The 15,679-nt window shown below is 37.5% G+C and overlaps 1 pseudogene; it reads right to left on the bottom strand.

Moving 5' to 3' along the window:
- Positions 1–6,533: 6,533 nt before the first annotated feature.
- On the bottom strand, positions 6,534–10,913 carry LOC149142821 (pentatricopeptide repeat-containing protein DOT4, chloroplastic pseudogene; annotated as a pseudogene).
- Positions 10,914–15,679: the final 4,766 nt, after the last annotated feature.

Below are 15,679 nucleotides of genomic sequence, written 5' to 3'. Positions count from 1 at the left end.
TTCCATCCCTAGATTGATGGGAAAACATAACTAGTTAACAGAACTTTGGTGCAACTTTTGAGTGGTTGCAATCAGAAGCATCTGACGACCTAGGATAAAAACCTAGTCTTTATACAACACTTCTATAATATAGTAGTCCACACTTTGACTGGTAAGCCACCATTTGAGACTTGTTTTGCATATTTGCCACCTCCACCTTTAGATTTTGTATATGGGCAGCAAGGAGGAGTGAGGAAGTATCTCACAAGGGATGATTTAAGAGCAACAAAAAATTGTTGAGAATATTATGCAGATTCATTTACAAGTACATGAGACATTGAAGAATTCACAAGAAAAGTACAAGACCAAGCATGATCAATGGAGGACGGAGAAATCATGTAGACTAGGAGATAGAGTATGGTTATAATGGAAAAAGCGGTGGTTGATAAGTCCTAGTAAGAAAATAAAGGCTATGCGATATGGTCCTTTCGAGATACTAGAAAATGTGGGAGATAATGCCTATAGACTCAATAAACCACCATATATGTGCATTTATTCAGTGGTGAACGTGGAAAATCTTAAACTCTATGAGCCTTCCATGCTAGATCAAAGAGAGGAGCAAGTCATGCCTTCCATAAAGGAGTTAGCTCAATATGCTCAGGTAGAGTTGAAAGAGGATACAATTTTGTAGAAGAGGTTCAGAACTACAAGACAGGGGCAACCTGAGCTTTGGAAAAATGGATTGAAAGAACAACTTCCAAGAAAGGCTAAAAGGCACTCCAAGGAGAAGGTAAAGGAAAATTTTACTCACCTCATTCATTAAAAGCATTTGGAGACCAAAATCCTCCCAAAATGGGGAGGTATGACTTGGATTGGATCATTATATATTTTTCATCCATCTCAATGCCTTTAGAGTGGAAACATTTGCAGGATCGGCTTATTGTGCCATTTTTACCGGTGGGTCTCAATTTGGAAAATTAGGGTTTGAAACCTTCTAGAGGAAGTTTGACATATTAAATGGAGTTTTTTTGGGTCCAAAAACTCCCATTTTGCAAGACCCCCTGGCAATGCTTTACATTCATAGACCTTTCCAATGGTGCAGTCCATATGCAAAATCTATGCCACCCAAAAGTTGATCTTCCTGTTTTATCCACCATGATTTGAGAGGATGCCACATCAACTCCATTACTCACAGAAAAGGAGATAACCACATGTATACTATTAGTAATATTTTATAACGGTCATAGTTGTAGCTCTAGTTGAGAGTTGAAGGAATCAAACTTAAACCCTAGTTGGCTATCAAGCTATGTTATAATCGGGCCACTAGGAGGAAAAGGGATTTCATTCTATTGGAGTGTATTTATTTCCATATTAGAGCGAACTAGACTACAGTGCATAGAGAGAGCAGAATAGAGGGAGTTTGTGTTCTATAACATCCCACGAGCCACTAGTCTTAGGTAACTCCGTAGAGAATGTCTACTCCTTATATTTGCACCATTTCCATTCTAGACAAAAGAGAGCATAGAAACCTCACCTTCCAATTGAGTTTTCTCCTAAAAGGGTTTCCCAGAGCATATCTTGGGGTGAATTATGGTTTGTGAGTGATTGTATTTACTTGTTCTCTATTTTCTGCATTTTATATATTGCATGCATAAATAACAAAATAGTCACTAACTAATCTAGAATCTAAAAGGAATGAACACTTCATAATATAGATTTTGGTATTTTAACAGATCTATTGTGATGAACTATCTAGTGGAATATCCATGGCAATTTCAAATCCATAACCTTGACTTGGGAAATTCTCCAAAAGAGGAGAAGTTAAGGACCTAACAAATGCATGTTATGTAAAGAAAATGAGGAAACTATGAGTTATATGTTAATATTTTGTGAACATGCTAAACAAGGGAAGAAATAGAAAACATATCAGGGTTCAAAGAATGGTGGGAGGAATATTTAAAGTCCTAGGAACTTTCTTGTGAATCCATAGCTAAAACAATTCAATGTTCTTCCAAAAATAGTTGTTTAGGGCATCTAGTTCAACAAGAATGCGAGCATATTCAAAGGAAAATATATATCGCCCATTAAATATGCCAATGAAAGTAGGGTTTTATTCAAAGTAGCAGACCCCATCTCAAAATTTATCTTCATATACAATTACCCTAGCTCCTATCAATAAGTCTATAGCCTTGGTTTTTTTAATAGAGTTAGCCAAGGCTCTCCTTCAAAATTAGGGGCAAAAGGGGTTCTATGTTTGAATTATCTCATTTTATAAGGTTCACAAAAGCATTGGAAGGGGGGAGGAGGGGGATTGTGATGAGTTGTTTTCTTTAAAATTGTTATTGATGATTGCTCCAAAAAAGAGAGTATCCCATAGTTGAATCTTTGATGACTCCATAGAGATTATTAAATGGATGAAAGGGGAATGCACGATGTCAAGTTTGGATTCAGAGCCCATTTTTGAAGAAGTTAATTAGGCATCTCCTTTTTAAATGTGAACAAAGAGTAAAATCAAGATGCTAACACACTTTCCAAATCTAGTACGCTATTAGATGATGGTACTTGCTAAGTGCTAAAATCAAGGAATGGGCATGCTCCATAGTCATTATTAAATGGATGAAAGGAGAATATTATATGAGTCAATTTTGGTTTCAAGGCCCACCTTAAATGAAGTTAATCATTTTCAATTTTCTTTTAAGGTCGTCTCATTTTTAACTCATTTTTAAATGTGTATAGAGAGCACCAATAAGGAACCTAACACGCATTTCAAAGTTGGTCTACTATTGGAAGTTTGTCATGTCCCTTAATGATCACTACAAGGGAAACAATTGATTTAATTATATTAAAATGTGGTTGTGAGAAGGTGAACTTTATAAAGATACATTATTATGTATTTACTTACCCATGTTATTGGTACCATGGTATTGGCACCCATGGAATACTTACCCATGGTACTGAGATGGCCATAAATTATTAAAGGGAGCTCAAGATCATTCTTTACAGGGTGGATGGATGATTTTCCTTATTTGATTTTGAGCCCTTGTGGCTTAAGGAAGTGGTAAAACCTTATCCCTAAGGAAAATTGGTTTTGGTATTGAAACTATACACCGTAACCAATCTAAGGAGGAATAACTATGGATTTCTCATTGAAGCATATTGATTGGCAAGATAGGTTTGCCATAATTTTGGGGTTTTAATTTTGTTAGGAGATTTCATTTGTTTTGCAGGGCATATTTTATTCATGAGGAGATCTCCATTTTGTATACAAGGTCGAGCTTATTTGAAATAAGAATATTATAGTGAGGACTGTGGTTTTCATTAATTTAGGAGCAGAGTTCATTAGAAAAAATGGTTTTATCTTAGAGATCAATTATAATAAGGAGGAGTTTGTAAATTGTGAGTACAACATCATTAGTGCAAGGAAGGCCAAGCCTATTAATTTCAGGGCATTAAATATGTCATATGATAGAGACTAAGGTGTGCTATTTTGAAAGAGGCAACATTGGTTATCTTGGAGATATAACTTTTGTAATGGAAGGAGAATAACTCTTAGATAGTAGATTTCTTGTTGGGAGTAGACTTACTAAATAGCAGCATTCTTTGTCTTAAAACTACAACTACCTTGTGCCATAGCCAAGTCAAGAAAAATAATATGTTTAAGCAACCCATAATTCACACAATCCACCACGCTTAATTGCTTTGTTTGTTGGGAAGTCAAATGGTTTATCCTTGGCACTAGGGTAATAAAGAAACTTCGGGGAATTGTAGGTGGAATACCTTAAATATGAGGGCCACATATACTCGTGTAGAGACAACAATCCCTATTTTCTATAGACAAACATTCTTAGGTTTCCATGATATTTTGTAACCATATTTGACATGAGAATATTTCCTTTAGTTTTAATAAAATAAGTGTCGTTACTTTATTTATTGTGCAAACGATGTTGAGGGTTTCTATTTAATTTGCATGCAAAATATTTGTCAAAATATTTTTTCCCTTTTATCTACATGCAAATTGTTTGAATAATCTTTTTGTCAAAATGATTGTTCATAAATTGTTTGACAGTGTAGTGGGTGGATGTGTTAAGTGTTGGACGGAAGGCTTCAATGAACAATATGATTATTGCACAAGTTTAATTTGGCACATTTAGGAATTATTCTATTGGTTGATTAGGCAATACCAAGAAAGGGGCATTACAACAATATCATAATGGTGCATCCTACTAGCCTAAGGGGTTAACAATGAAATCTGGATTGTTTAGGTGAGTGACTATCACTCTTTAAATTAGAGCAGCACTATGATGGTGGGAAGAATGATGGAAGAAGAGCTTTTTGGAGCAAGAGATCAACTTGGACAGTTGTCTCCAACCAATGATGTCCTTCGTAGCTTGTTGGAGGAGGTGACAAGGCAATTACAAATGGTGGGACATTCACATTCTCAATTAATTCTAGCATCTATGGTTCCAGCCGTAATTCACTTGGGTGAGTACAAGTTATTGAGGATAAAGATAGAGAGGTAAGGCTTGTTGTTGTGCCTTACCTGAGTGAAGTTTTAAGGGTTACAACCAGATTTGACATGAGAAATTTTCTTTCAGTTTTAATAAAATAAGTGTCAAGTTTTAGTTACTTTATTTACTATGCAAATGATGTTGAGGGTTTATATTTAATTTTCATGCAAAATATTACTACCCTTTTATCTACAGGCAAACTGTTTGAATAATCTATTTGTCAAAATGGTTGTTCATAAACTGTTTGACGAAATGTTTCAACGAGTTAATGGACAATGTAGTGGTTGGATGTATGATAAGTGTTTGATGGAAGGCTTCAATGAGAATTTTTATCATTGCACAAATTTAATTTCACACATCTATGAATTAGTCTATCGGCTGATTGGGCAATCCCAAGAAAGGGACATTACAAAGTTGGTGCTTTGATCAATGTTAAAATCAAGTAATGGGCATGCTCTATAATCTGTATGATCCTTCCATAATTAGCTTGCTGGTTTCCATTTTCTTGTTGTTAGTGATATTATCTTCTAGTGATATTATCTTCTAGGTGGAGGATGGGTTGTGGGTTGTAGCTCACTTTAAATATTTCATTAGATGTATGATCCTTCCATAATTAGCTTGCTGGTTTCCATTTTCATGTTGTTAGTGATATTATCTTCTAGGTGGAGGATGGGTTGTGGGTTGTAGCTCACTTTAAATATTTCATTGGATAGTGCATCTAGATGGATATGTTTGACATTTTGTGCACTCTCAAAGAACTTTTGTAATTAGTTTTAAAATTGTGGACACTTAACAACAATCTTTTAGGTTTATTTTGAGATATATGTGAAGATTTTGTTTAAGACTCCAATAAAACTTTTTTAACACTTTTATGTTTTTGAAAAAGCTTTTAAGTGAGTGCAAAATGTAATATCTAAATATATTTTATAATTTTTTTCCAAAGAACGAAAAAAAAAAACAAACACTCCTACAATCATACGAGAACAAAAAGTTAATAGTGAGATTATCATAATATACACATAAGTATCTACCAAATTATACTAACTACTTATCACATAAGAAATTGGTGACCCTAGTGTGCTAGCTCAAGTGGTCGAATGTTTTAAGCTTCATATAAAAAATCTTGGAGTTTGGTGACCCTAGTGTGCTAGCTCAAGTGGTCGAATGTTTTAAGCTTCATATAAAAAGTATTGGAGTTGATTTCCCAAACTAACTTGCTCTGTTATGTGTCAAGTTAGACACTTTAATCAATGCTATAAATTTATATCCAATATGATTTACAAAATGAAAAGAAATACCCACAAAACAAAGTTCCCACAAAATTTTTCTAACATATTTTCTAAGCTAAGTATTATCTACGCTGGTTACTACCGAGATAAAAAGAATGGATAACTTCTCTGGTTACTACTGAGATAAAAAGCATGGATAACTTCTCTATGCAGGAATATAAAAAGTTGTAAAAATTATAAATTGTGCGATAAAAAATGACCAAATAATAGAGTCAAATAGCTAACTCACTTATAATTTGATATGATATTTTTCTCTCTCTTGGTTAATGCTCAATTATAATTTTGGTCTGCACTCACCACTTTTGATCTACACAAATGCTTTGGATGCTCCTCAATGTTTAGCGTAACACCATTTTTCGTGGTTGGAGTTTATTTTAAAGCAGACTCTTCGATGCAAACTGTAAACAGTCCAGCACAGACAAATATTATACCAACAACATGCAAATGATTAGGAATGAGATAATGCTACTTGAGGGTTGATATTATTTATTTACTTCCTCCGTTCCAAACCTGTGCACTTCTTCAAAACTTGGGATGATGCAAGGAAAAACATTCAAAATCATAAAAATGTAGAGATTAGGAATAAGATAATGCTACTTGGAGGTTGATACACTTATGCAATTCCTCTGCTATAATCTTAGTCACCTCTTCAAAACTTAGGATGATCATTGATGCATGAAAAAATATTTAAAATAATAAAAATGCCCCTATTATGGTGAGATTTTTTAGCAGAATTCTTGCAACTTATATTATCCACCTTACATTCTTATGCAAATGTTCAGGAATAAGATAATGTTACTTGAGGTTCATATCCTTTATGCACTTCTTCCTCTCCAAATTTATGTACCTCCTCAGAGCTTAGGACGATACATGAGCAAAGTCATAAAAAATTCCTCTATCATGTCATATTTCTTTAGCAGAATTTTTGCAGCTTTCTTATTGACCTTACGTTCTTGATAAAGCTCTCATTTGTCAGTCATTTTATCTATATTACTGCCATTGAACTCCAAAAGTCAAACTGATAAGGTGGAATGGCTGTAGTTTCTGTTTGATTTCTTGTCACATTTAGGAACATACATTTCCCTGTAGTCCAATCAAATCATTGGATCAATATATACTCCATAATAGTTGAACCTTCATCCAGCTTAGCAAAACCAGTTTGTCCAACCTTCAACCTTGGGAATAGGAGATTTCTCAAATGGTAAAGTGTCTGGAGTTGTTTCCAACAAGATCATGAAATGCAAACATGCATGGATGGATGAGTAATAGTCATAACATATGTGACGATGAAAATCATCGAACCACAAAGCATAGCCTAACAGAATGCACTGTCAACAGCCGCTTATCACCCACCATGACATTTGGATAGGTCAATATGTGCCAAAACCAACGGGATGTCGTATAGAGATGTTCAATGCCTTAATGAACGAGATTAATTTTCACATTGCCCAAAACAAGTGGGTGTTGAGCAAAATGTTACATCTGTTTTGTGACTTTAGCTTAAAATATATCATGCATTGATACAGCAAGAATAAGTCAATATACATCAAAGATATAATCTCTGTAGCTGATTTCATGTGGCCAGATATTACAGAAATATGTTTCAGCATAAACTGCAAGGCTCTGTGCTTTGACACCCAAAATTAGACTCTCCATCTCCAAGCACCCATACTGTGTGAGAAATGAAACATAATAGCTAGTCCTCTCTGAGTTTATAAGAATTGACCGAGGAGAAGGAAGGATGATTTTTTACATCAATTCTGCCACGATCCTAGAGATAACGAATTATTTGCTAGCATTAAGTTTTGACATCTTTTCATGGCCAGCCAGCACACCCAAAGCCAAATTCACTTTGTTTAGCTTGCTGTCTGTTTTCTTTGAATGGACACTTCTCCACGTTTTCATTTTTTGGAAATGCTGCTTATAGTAACTTGCAGCTGTCCTTCGGCTAAACAGCTATGCTGTGAAAGGTGTTTCTATGCCACCAAACTCACCTAGGACCTGTATCTGGCCTCATCTGCACCCACTCAGTTTGTGAGGGGGTTGTGGGAGTTGAAGCCATGTCTCTGTGTTTGCATAATGGGAGTTGAAGCCACGTCTCTGTGTTTGTATAATCACCTCGCTACTTGCGACTAGAGCACACACGCCCGTGCACTGACGCTGCCTCATATTGTTTGCTTCAATTGGGCAATTAGGCAGTTTTTGGCATTTCTGCCTTCCATTTATGCGATTTTTGGTGCGGTTACTGATTTGGTATTTTAGTTGCTTGATTGATTTACTTCACACCAGAAGTTACCAGTCGTGCACTCTATAGAGGTTCAATCCATTTAATACACCATACACACAACAGTTCCCATTGAACCAATATGCACCTCTTGGATTTACCATGAATCATATTCATTTTTGTCCAACCTTTATCTTCATTGCTTATTTAAACTAATGTCACTCATAGCACCCACAAGAACACGATCCATCCTTGAAAATGTGACAGTGGCTTTTGTCTTTCACTGTTATTTCTCGCCGAACAATCTTGGAAATGAATTTAGTAGCATCGTGGCAGTCACTGCACATTTCAAGATTCTTGGTGATTCTGAGTGGTGTCCCAGGTGGTGTGTTGATAAGGCCAAAAGCTATAGCCAACTTCTCAGTGTGGCCACATAGGACATCTTCCTTGGTGGCTGCATCCAACTCTTTTTGCAGCACAAAATTTGTGCTGGGCACATAACCTGCAGCCTTCATTCTCGCAGCCCAACTATCTACTATTGCATAAATTTGATAAGCTTGAGGGTGTGATCTGTCTCCTACGAGGAATGCATGGACTGTGCCCTTGACCTCAATCCAGCTGCATCCTGGATTTTTTACCAGACTCCTGTCTTTCATCATTGCTCCGACTTCTGCTACAGAATTCCATCTATCAGCATCCGCATACATGTTTGACAGAAGTAAGTAATATCCAACATTGTTTGGCTCCAACTCGAAAATGCGGCCTGCCGCATATTCTCCTAATTTGATATTGTGATGCATTCGACATACACCAAGCAGGGCACCCCATATGCCTACGTCAGGTTCTACCGGTAACTCTTTGATAATGTTGTGTGCCTCACTGAGGAGCCCGGCACGGCCTAGAAGGTCAACCATGCATGTATAGTGCTTCAGGTTGGGCTCTATGCCATACTCACGACTCATTTGTCTGAAGTAATGCCACCCTTCCGCCACTAGTCCTGCACGGCTACATGCACATAAAACAGCAATGAAAGTAACGTCATCAGGTTTTATCCCTGCCTGCTGCATTTGGTAAAAGAGCGAAAGCGCATCCTTGCCATTACCCTGCATGCTGTACCCTTCAATCATGGCAGTCCACAATGTCACATCTGTTTGTAACATTTTTCCAAACAAGTGGTGTGCATCTTTCATATTCCCACATTTAGCATACATGCCAATAAGCGCCTTCCCTACAAAAACATCTGATGACAGCCCATTTCTAATTATGTAACCGTGGATTTCCCTTCCCTGTTGCAAAGCCGCTAAATCGGCGCATGTAGAGAGAATAGAAATGATAGCAACCGAATTGGGTTTAACAGAGAACTGCATTTCCCTAAAGAGTTTAAGTGCCGCTTGGCAATATCTATTCTGGCGGTAACCTGCAATCATTGTAATCCATGAGATCACATCTTTTGGGGATATTTTGTCAAACACTCGGCGTGCATTTTCTATACTCTTGCATTTTGCATACATGTCTACTAGCGCATTTTGGGCAAAAACATCCAACTTGATCCTATTCCTCAATATGTAATCATGAACATTTTTGCCCTGTTCCAGATCTGCAATATCTCCACATATTGAGAGCATGCTAGTGACAGTGACCACATCTGCCTTCACACCTCCCAATTCCATTTGACTAAAAAGTTCCAGTGCCTCTTCATACTTCTCATTCTCACCATAACTATATATCATCGCAGTCCACGAAATCACATCCTTCTGGGACATGTTTCCAAACACTCGGACTGCATTCTCTATACTGCAGCATTTTCCATACATGTCAATAAGAGCATTCCCTACTAAAACATTCCCATCCAACCCACTCCTGATCGTGTAAGCATGAATTACCTTACCCTCTTTAACAGCTCCTAAGCAGGCGCAAGCCGGAATAATGGTAACGACGGTGGCTAAATCAGGTTTCGTTTCTGTCCGCGACATTTGACGAAACAATGTCAAGGCATCCTCATAATGCCCATCCTGAACATAACCTGCAATCATGGCATTCCAGGTGATGACGTCCCTTTGATACATTTTGTCAAACACTTGGCGTGCATCCTTCAAATTCCTGCAAGCTGCATACATAGTCAGAAGGGTATTTCCCACATGTATATGAGACTCAAACCCAATTCTCATTACATGGGCATGGATCTCTTTGCCTTGTAAGAGAGCTGATAAACCCGCACAAGCCTTGAGAGCACAGGGAAATGTGTAATAGTCTGGCTTAATGCCAAACTCTGGCATTTGGCGATAAAGCATGAGAGCTTCCTCATAGCACCCATGATTCACATAGGCTAAAATCATTACATTCCATAACAAAATGTTTTGTTTGGGCATTTTATCGAAAACCAGACGGGCATCTTCCAACCTACCACATTTGGCATAGGTATATACAAGCCTGTCAGCCAAAAGGATTTCTTGGTCAGTTGCAATGGAAACAATCAATGAATGGAGACGCTTGGCTTGTCTGAGAGCCTTCGTTTCAGCACATGCTTGCAAGAAACAGGCATATGTATGGAATTCAATCTCAACACCCATCTCATTCATATAATGCAGGCTCTCCAGTGCTTCTTGCAGGTGCCCATCCCTGCATAATTTTCTCACGTCTGAATTGCTAATATAATTGCTGCATGGTATCTCCCGTCTAAATTCTCCTTCAAAGGCAATATCATTGAAGCAATTTGGTTTGCTTCTCAGGTGGTTACTTCCACCATTGTGAGGGAAACAAATGGAAATGGCTTCTGAGCCTCTGTGAAAAATTGTAATCGTGACATGATTTTGGTGTTTAGATGGAAGTAGCGGCGGCCCTATCGATATCACAGACATGGAGAAGGGTAGCAATGTTGATAATTTTACCCTACGATGATTTCAAGAAAACGCAAGGATGGCTCCACTTTTATAATAGATAAATAGGATGTTTCTGGATGATTGAATGATTTTTTGGGTAGATTTTTTTGTTTCACAATGTAACCACCCCACCAGCTTTTCATCATATTGAACCTTATTTTTTGATTTTTTTTGTTTCACAATCCAAGCACCCTGCCAATTTTTCATCCTATTGAAGCTATTTTTAAAAATCCACCATGAATGTATTTTTATTTCAGAATAATTCATTTTCATATCAAGGAGTATTTACCACATATACAGAATTTTTTTTTTTTTTTTTTTCATTCTGAAAATTTGTATCTAAGATTTAATCTTTCTTCAAATTTGAAATGTAGTAACATAAATCTAAACTAATTTAATTCTAATTATTTTTTTATTTTATTTTTATGTAATAGGATTGTTTCAAAATGTTTTAATTAATTTATTATTATTATTATGGTGTTTATAACTAATTTTTTATCCCTCTTGAAACTTAATAAGATAGATCTAAACTAATTTAATTATTAATTATAATTACACTTATTTTATTTTTATGTGATTGAGTATCAAAGTGTTTTAATTAAATTATTATTATTATTATTATTTTATTTTTGTGTAATTTGACCAAGTCAAAATGTTTACATAACATAACAAGGCTAGACATCATAGGACATCTCTTCCATAATAGGCTAGAAAGCACAAAAATGCAATTTTTACTAATAGAACATTAAAATGTTATATATATATATATATATATATATATATATATATATATATATATATATATATATATATATGGTATATTTTATTATCTTATATCTTTTAGTGTGTATATACATGATACACTATCATATATTTTATTATTATATATTTTAACTATTTGTGGGATGTTGTGACCAGGATTGTATGATAGTCAAGCGTAGACACCCCTTGGAACAGTGCAACCTCCACAGTTGGCTCCCACCCTCAACTGCTTCATATGAAATTTGAACCCAAAGCTTGATAGGGACTAAACCGCACACAAACCAACTAGTCTAAACCTCATTGGAAGTATATCTCATAATGTATAGCATTGCAAACCCAAAGCTTGATAGGGACAAAACCCCACACAAACCAACTAGTCTACACCTCATTGGAAGTGTATCTCATAATGTATAGCATTGCTAAGTGTTTATTGCTCATGCTCAACCCTCTCAGGTTTGATAAAAAACACTTGGTCGATGATTCATATGACTTGATCATCCTCAATAGTATTGGTTGACTGTATCTTTATTTGTACACCCTTCGTATGAGACAAACATAGTTTGTGTATCTTTCATCTATCGCCTAGCAATCATGTTTTCTCGTTTTATTGGGTTTCCTTTCATTGTCTTCCTACCCTTCCTGTCATTGGTTGAGCTTACCTCTACCATCATTTTTTAACCACTAATTGAATGAATAATATACACATGTGCTCAAAGTAAGGCTCTTTCGAATTTATGATCCCCAATATTTAATTGAGTGGATATTTCGTCTTTCACACGAAATGATTTTTCCTATTTCATCGAAAGCTCTCACCTAACCATGGTCAAGTATCATCCACAATACCTAGTATGACATAGATTGTAAAAACATTCTAAGACTGAGTACATTATCAAGCATAGGCCCTCGAAGTCGAAGCAAATTCAAAGGATATATAAGATCATTTTGAGGAAGAAAAAGAGGCACTATCTCTTTAGTAACTACAAATTTATCTTTATGCAGATTCAATGCATGTCCAATCCCATCTAGAGATTCTTTCTCTCTTAGAAATTGGTGTGTGCAATCATTAATCGCTCTCCTTAGTTTATTGTTTATGGTCAATGCAATGTACCTAACCAACCATGCATTTAATTCAATTATCCCATGCATGTTCACTACTACTTCTTCTCTAACCATTTGATTTACCATGCTACCTCTGTTAGATACCTAATGTAACAATCCCCCCATCTAACCCGATAAGAAGAGGTGGTTACTAAGCTAACCCGACTCTCAACATGCGTTTATGAGAATGGGGTATAAAAAAATTCCGTTCTTTATCAAATTTCATGAAGCCAACATTGGGTGACGCCATTTCAATCATCTCATCAATGTTATTACTTATTTGGAATCAGAGGCGACATTATGTCAATTTAAGGGTTCCCCATCCCTACTTACATTGGTACTATGTCATGTGGCCTCCACATGGATCCTATGTGGTGCCACTGATCCAAGTGGATGTTGGTGGCCACCCACCTATCCCACTTGGACCCCCACAATTGTCTCTTTCAGTGTTTCAGTTTCCTTAATTGTAGCACAATTTACTATTTTTAGTAGTTTTTCGGGACCTGAACTTCCGGAGCCTTTTTGAGGCCCTAAACGACATTTTTTGGGAAAATTGGGAGTAACATAGTTTTATGGACCGATGTTGCTCTTCCCAAAGTTGTAGTCCTCAGATAGATCTTTCTAGCGAGGTATTGTGTGCATCAAATGGAGATCGTATGCCAAAGTTACAACCCTAGGAAGTTGATGTACCAATTTACTGAAAACGGGGCCCATAGTTTGGCACTTCATCTCCTAGGGTTAGGTTTTTTATTTTTAGGGTTTTCCATTGTTTCTCAACAATAAATAGGCCTTCGAGCCTCATTGTAAGACAGTTCATAGGCATGTAGCTGCCACATCTCTTCTCAGAGATAAGCTACCATCGCCCTAGTTGGTTTATTTCCATTTCTGTTTGTAAGCATATTTCAGTATTTTACATTAATGAAATAAAATATTATTTCTATTGCATCTCTGTATTTATGGTTATATCTGTAATTTGTTGTGAACCTGTTTAAATCTGGATCAATGGTATCAGAGCGGTCTGCTCTTTCTCTGTTTTTCTTTGCAGGTCCCCAACGAGGTCGGGATATAAGGATTTAGGGCTTGAACTGGTCGAACCTTTGCAAGATCAGCCTCGCAAATTCTAACAACCTCCCATGGAGGATGAAAAGAAGACGAGGGGGCAGGATATCCTATCAAAATCTTGCTTGAAGAAGCCCTCAAGCGACAAAAGAACGCGATGATGGAAAACTTTGCCCAAATCCTTCAGCAGCTACCCAGAGGCGACGCATCGGCTTCCAACAGCTACTCTGGAAATGCCACACCCTTTAAGGTACAAGATAATTTTGAAATCCCCATATTCAAGGGTCTGATAGACACAGATGTCGTAGATAAATGGTTAAATCTGCTAGAAGGGTATTTTTCTGTTCATGATTTTTCCAGCCAACAAAAGATTACTTTCGCTCTTCTCAAAGCTGCCCCCCACGTCAAGAACTGGTGGGAAACCTATTGCGAGCAGAAGGATGAAAGTACAAAATCACTGTTTTCAGCTGCTCCCACTTGGAATTCATTCCAAGACGCCATCAAGGAGCAGTATTACCCTGTCAAAAGCTATGAGGACAAATACATAAAATGGACCACGCTGCGGTGGGGAAGGGACCAAGATGTGTCGGAGTTCACAAATATTTTTCATACCCTTCGCACAAAGTTGGGTATCAAGGATTCTAAGCTGTATTTGGTACTCAAATACTGTGGATGCCTACACAGGTACACCCAGGACAAGATGGAGTTTCTGAACATCTCCTCGCTCGACACGGCATACCGATATGCTATCAAAATCGAGTAGAAGTTTAAGCAAAAGAAGCTAGACTTTGGATCTGTGAATCCAAAGAACAAAGGGGAAAGCCAAGGCGGGGTGACCCAAGACAACCCGTCGAAGCCGCAAGAAAAGAACAACACCACGAAGTCAAAGAAGGACACAGGAAAGTGGTGTGAGTTCCATAAGAGCCCCACTCACAACACAAGTGAGTGTCGGACCAAGTAGTCACTAGTGACCGAGTTGAAGGCTTCAGAATTAGATGCATGTTCTGACCCTAAGTTAGAACCCGACAAGGGGGGTGACAAAGGGAAGCAAATCAAAGATGTGGAGCCCAACGCCATTGTTGCCACCGCCAAGGTCCAGAAGAATGAGCCCGAAGATCTAGAGGAGGGGGAGCATCTTTTCCACTCATAGATGTGGGTGAAGGGTTCGCCGCTGCAATTCATTATTGACAGTGGGAGCCAAAAGAACCTCATTTCAGCAGAGGTCGTGAAGCGGCTGGGACTACCAACCATACCACACCCGCAACTGTACAGCATCAGGTGGCTTCACCAAGGACAAGATCTTTGAGTCCGCCAATAGTGCCGCCTTCCCTACAACATCAAGCCCTTCACAGATGAGGTATTGTGTGATGTTGCACCGCTTGATGTTTGTGATGTATTATTAGGCCAACCATACTTATGGAGGCGACATGCAGTGTATAAGTGAAGGCCTCCCACTGTTATTATTTCTTTGGGTAATTCATTATATAGGATACCATAGGTAGCCCCACCTATCGCCACCTCTTTAATCACTGCCAAGAAATGCAGCAAGCTCATCTCCCAAACTAGGAAATTCATTTTATTTCTGGTTCGCTCCCAAAGTAAGGGGAAGATCGTCGCCGCATCCATGACCCCCGCGAAGGGTTCCTCCACGCAGTAGCAGCAGTTGATGTATATGGTCATGAAAGCAGACAAGAACATCTTCTCCTCACCCATAGGGACATCGTTACACTATCAGGTCAAGAATTTATTCAATCTGACTCCTAGAGCACCTCTACCCAACGGGTCAATATATCGCCACTCCATTATAGAAAATGCCAAGTACAAGAAGCAACATGATGAGGTATCAAACAAGTTTCAAGTGGGCGACAAAGTCTGGTTGCA

The sequence above is a fragment of the Pinus tabuliformis genome, chromosome X, assembly GCF_031772625.1.
Source record: "Pinus tabuliformis cultivar Carrire ecotype Pingquan chromosome X, CPIR1, whole genome shotgun sequence".
NCBI classification, from domain to species: Eukaryota; Viridiplantae; Streptophyta; class Pinopsida; order Pinales; family Pinaceae; genus Pinus; species Pinus tabuliformis.
This window is presented reverse-complemented; position numbering and strand designations above follow the sequence as displayed.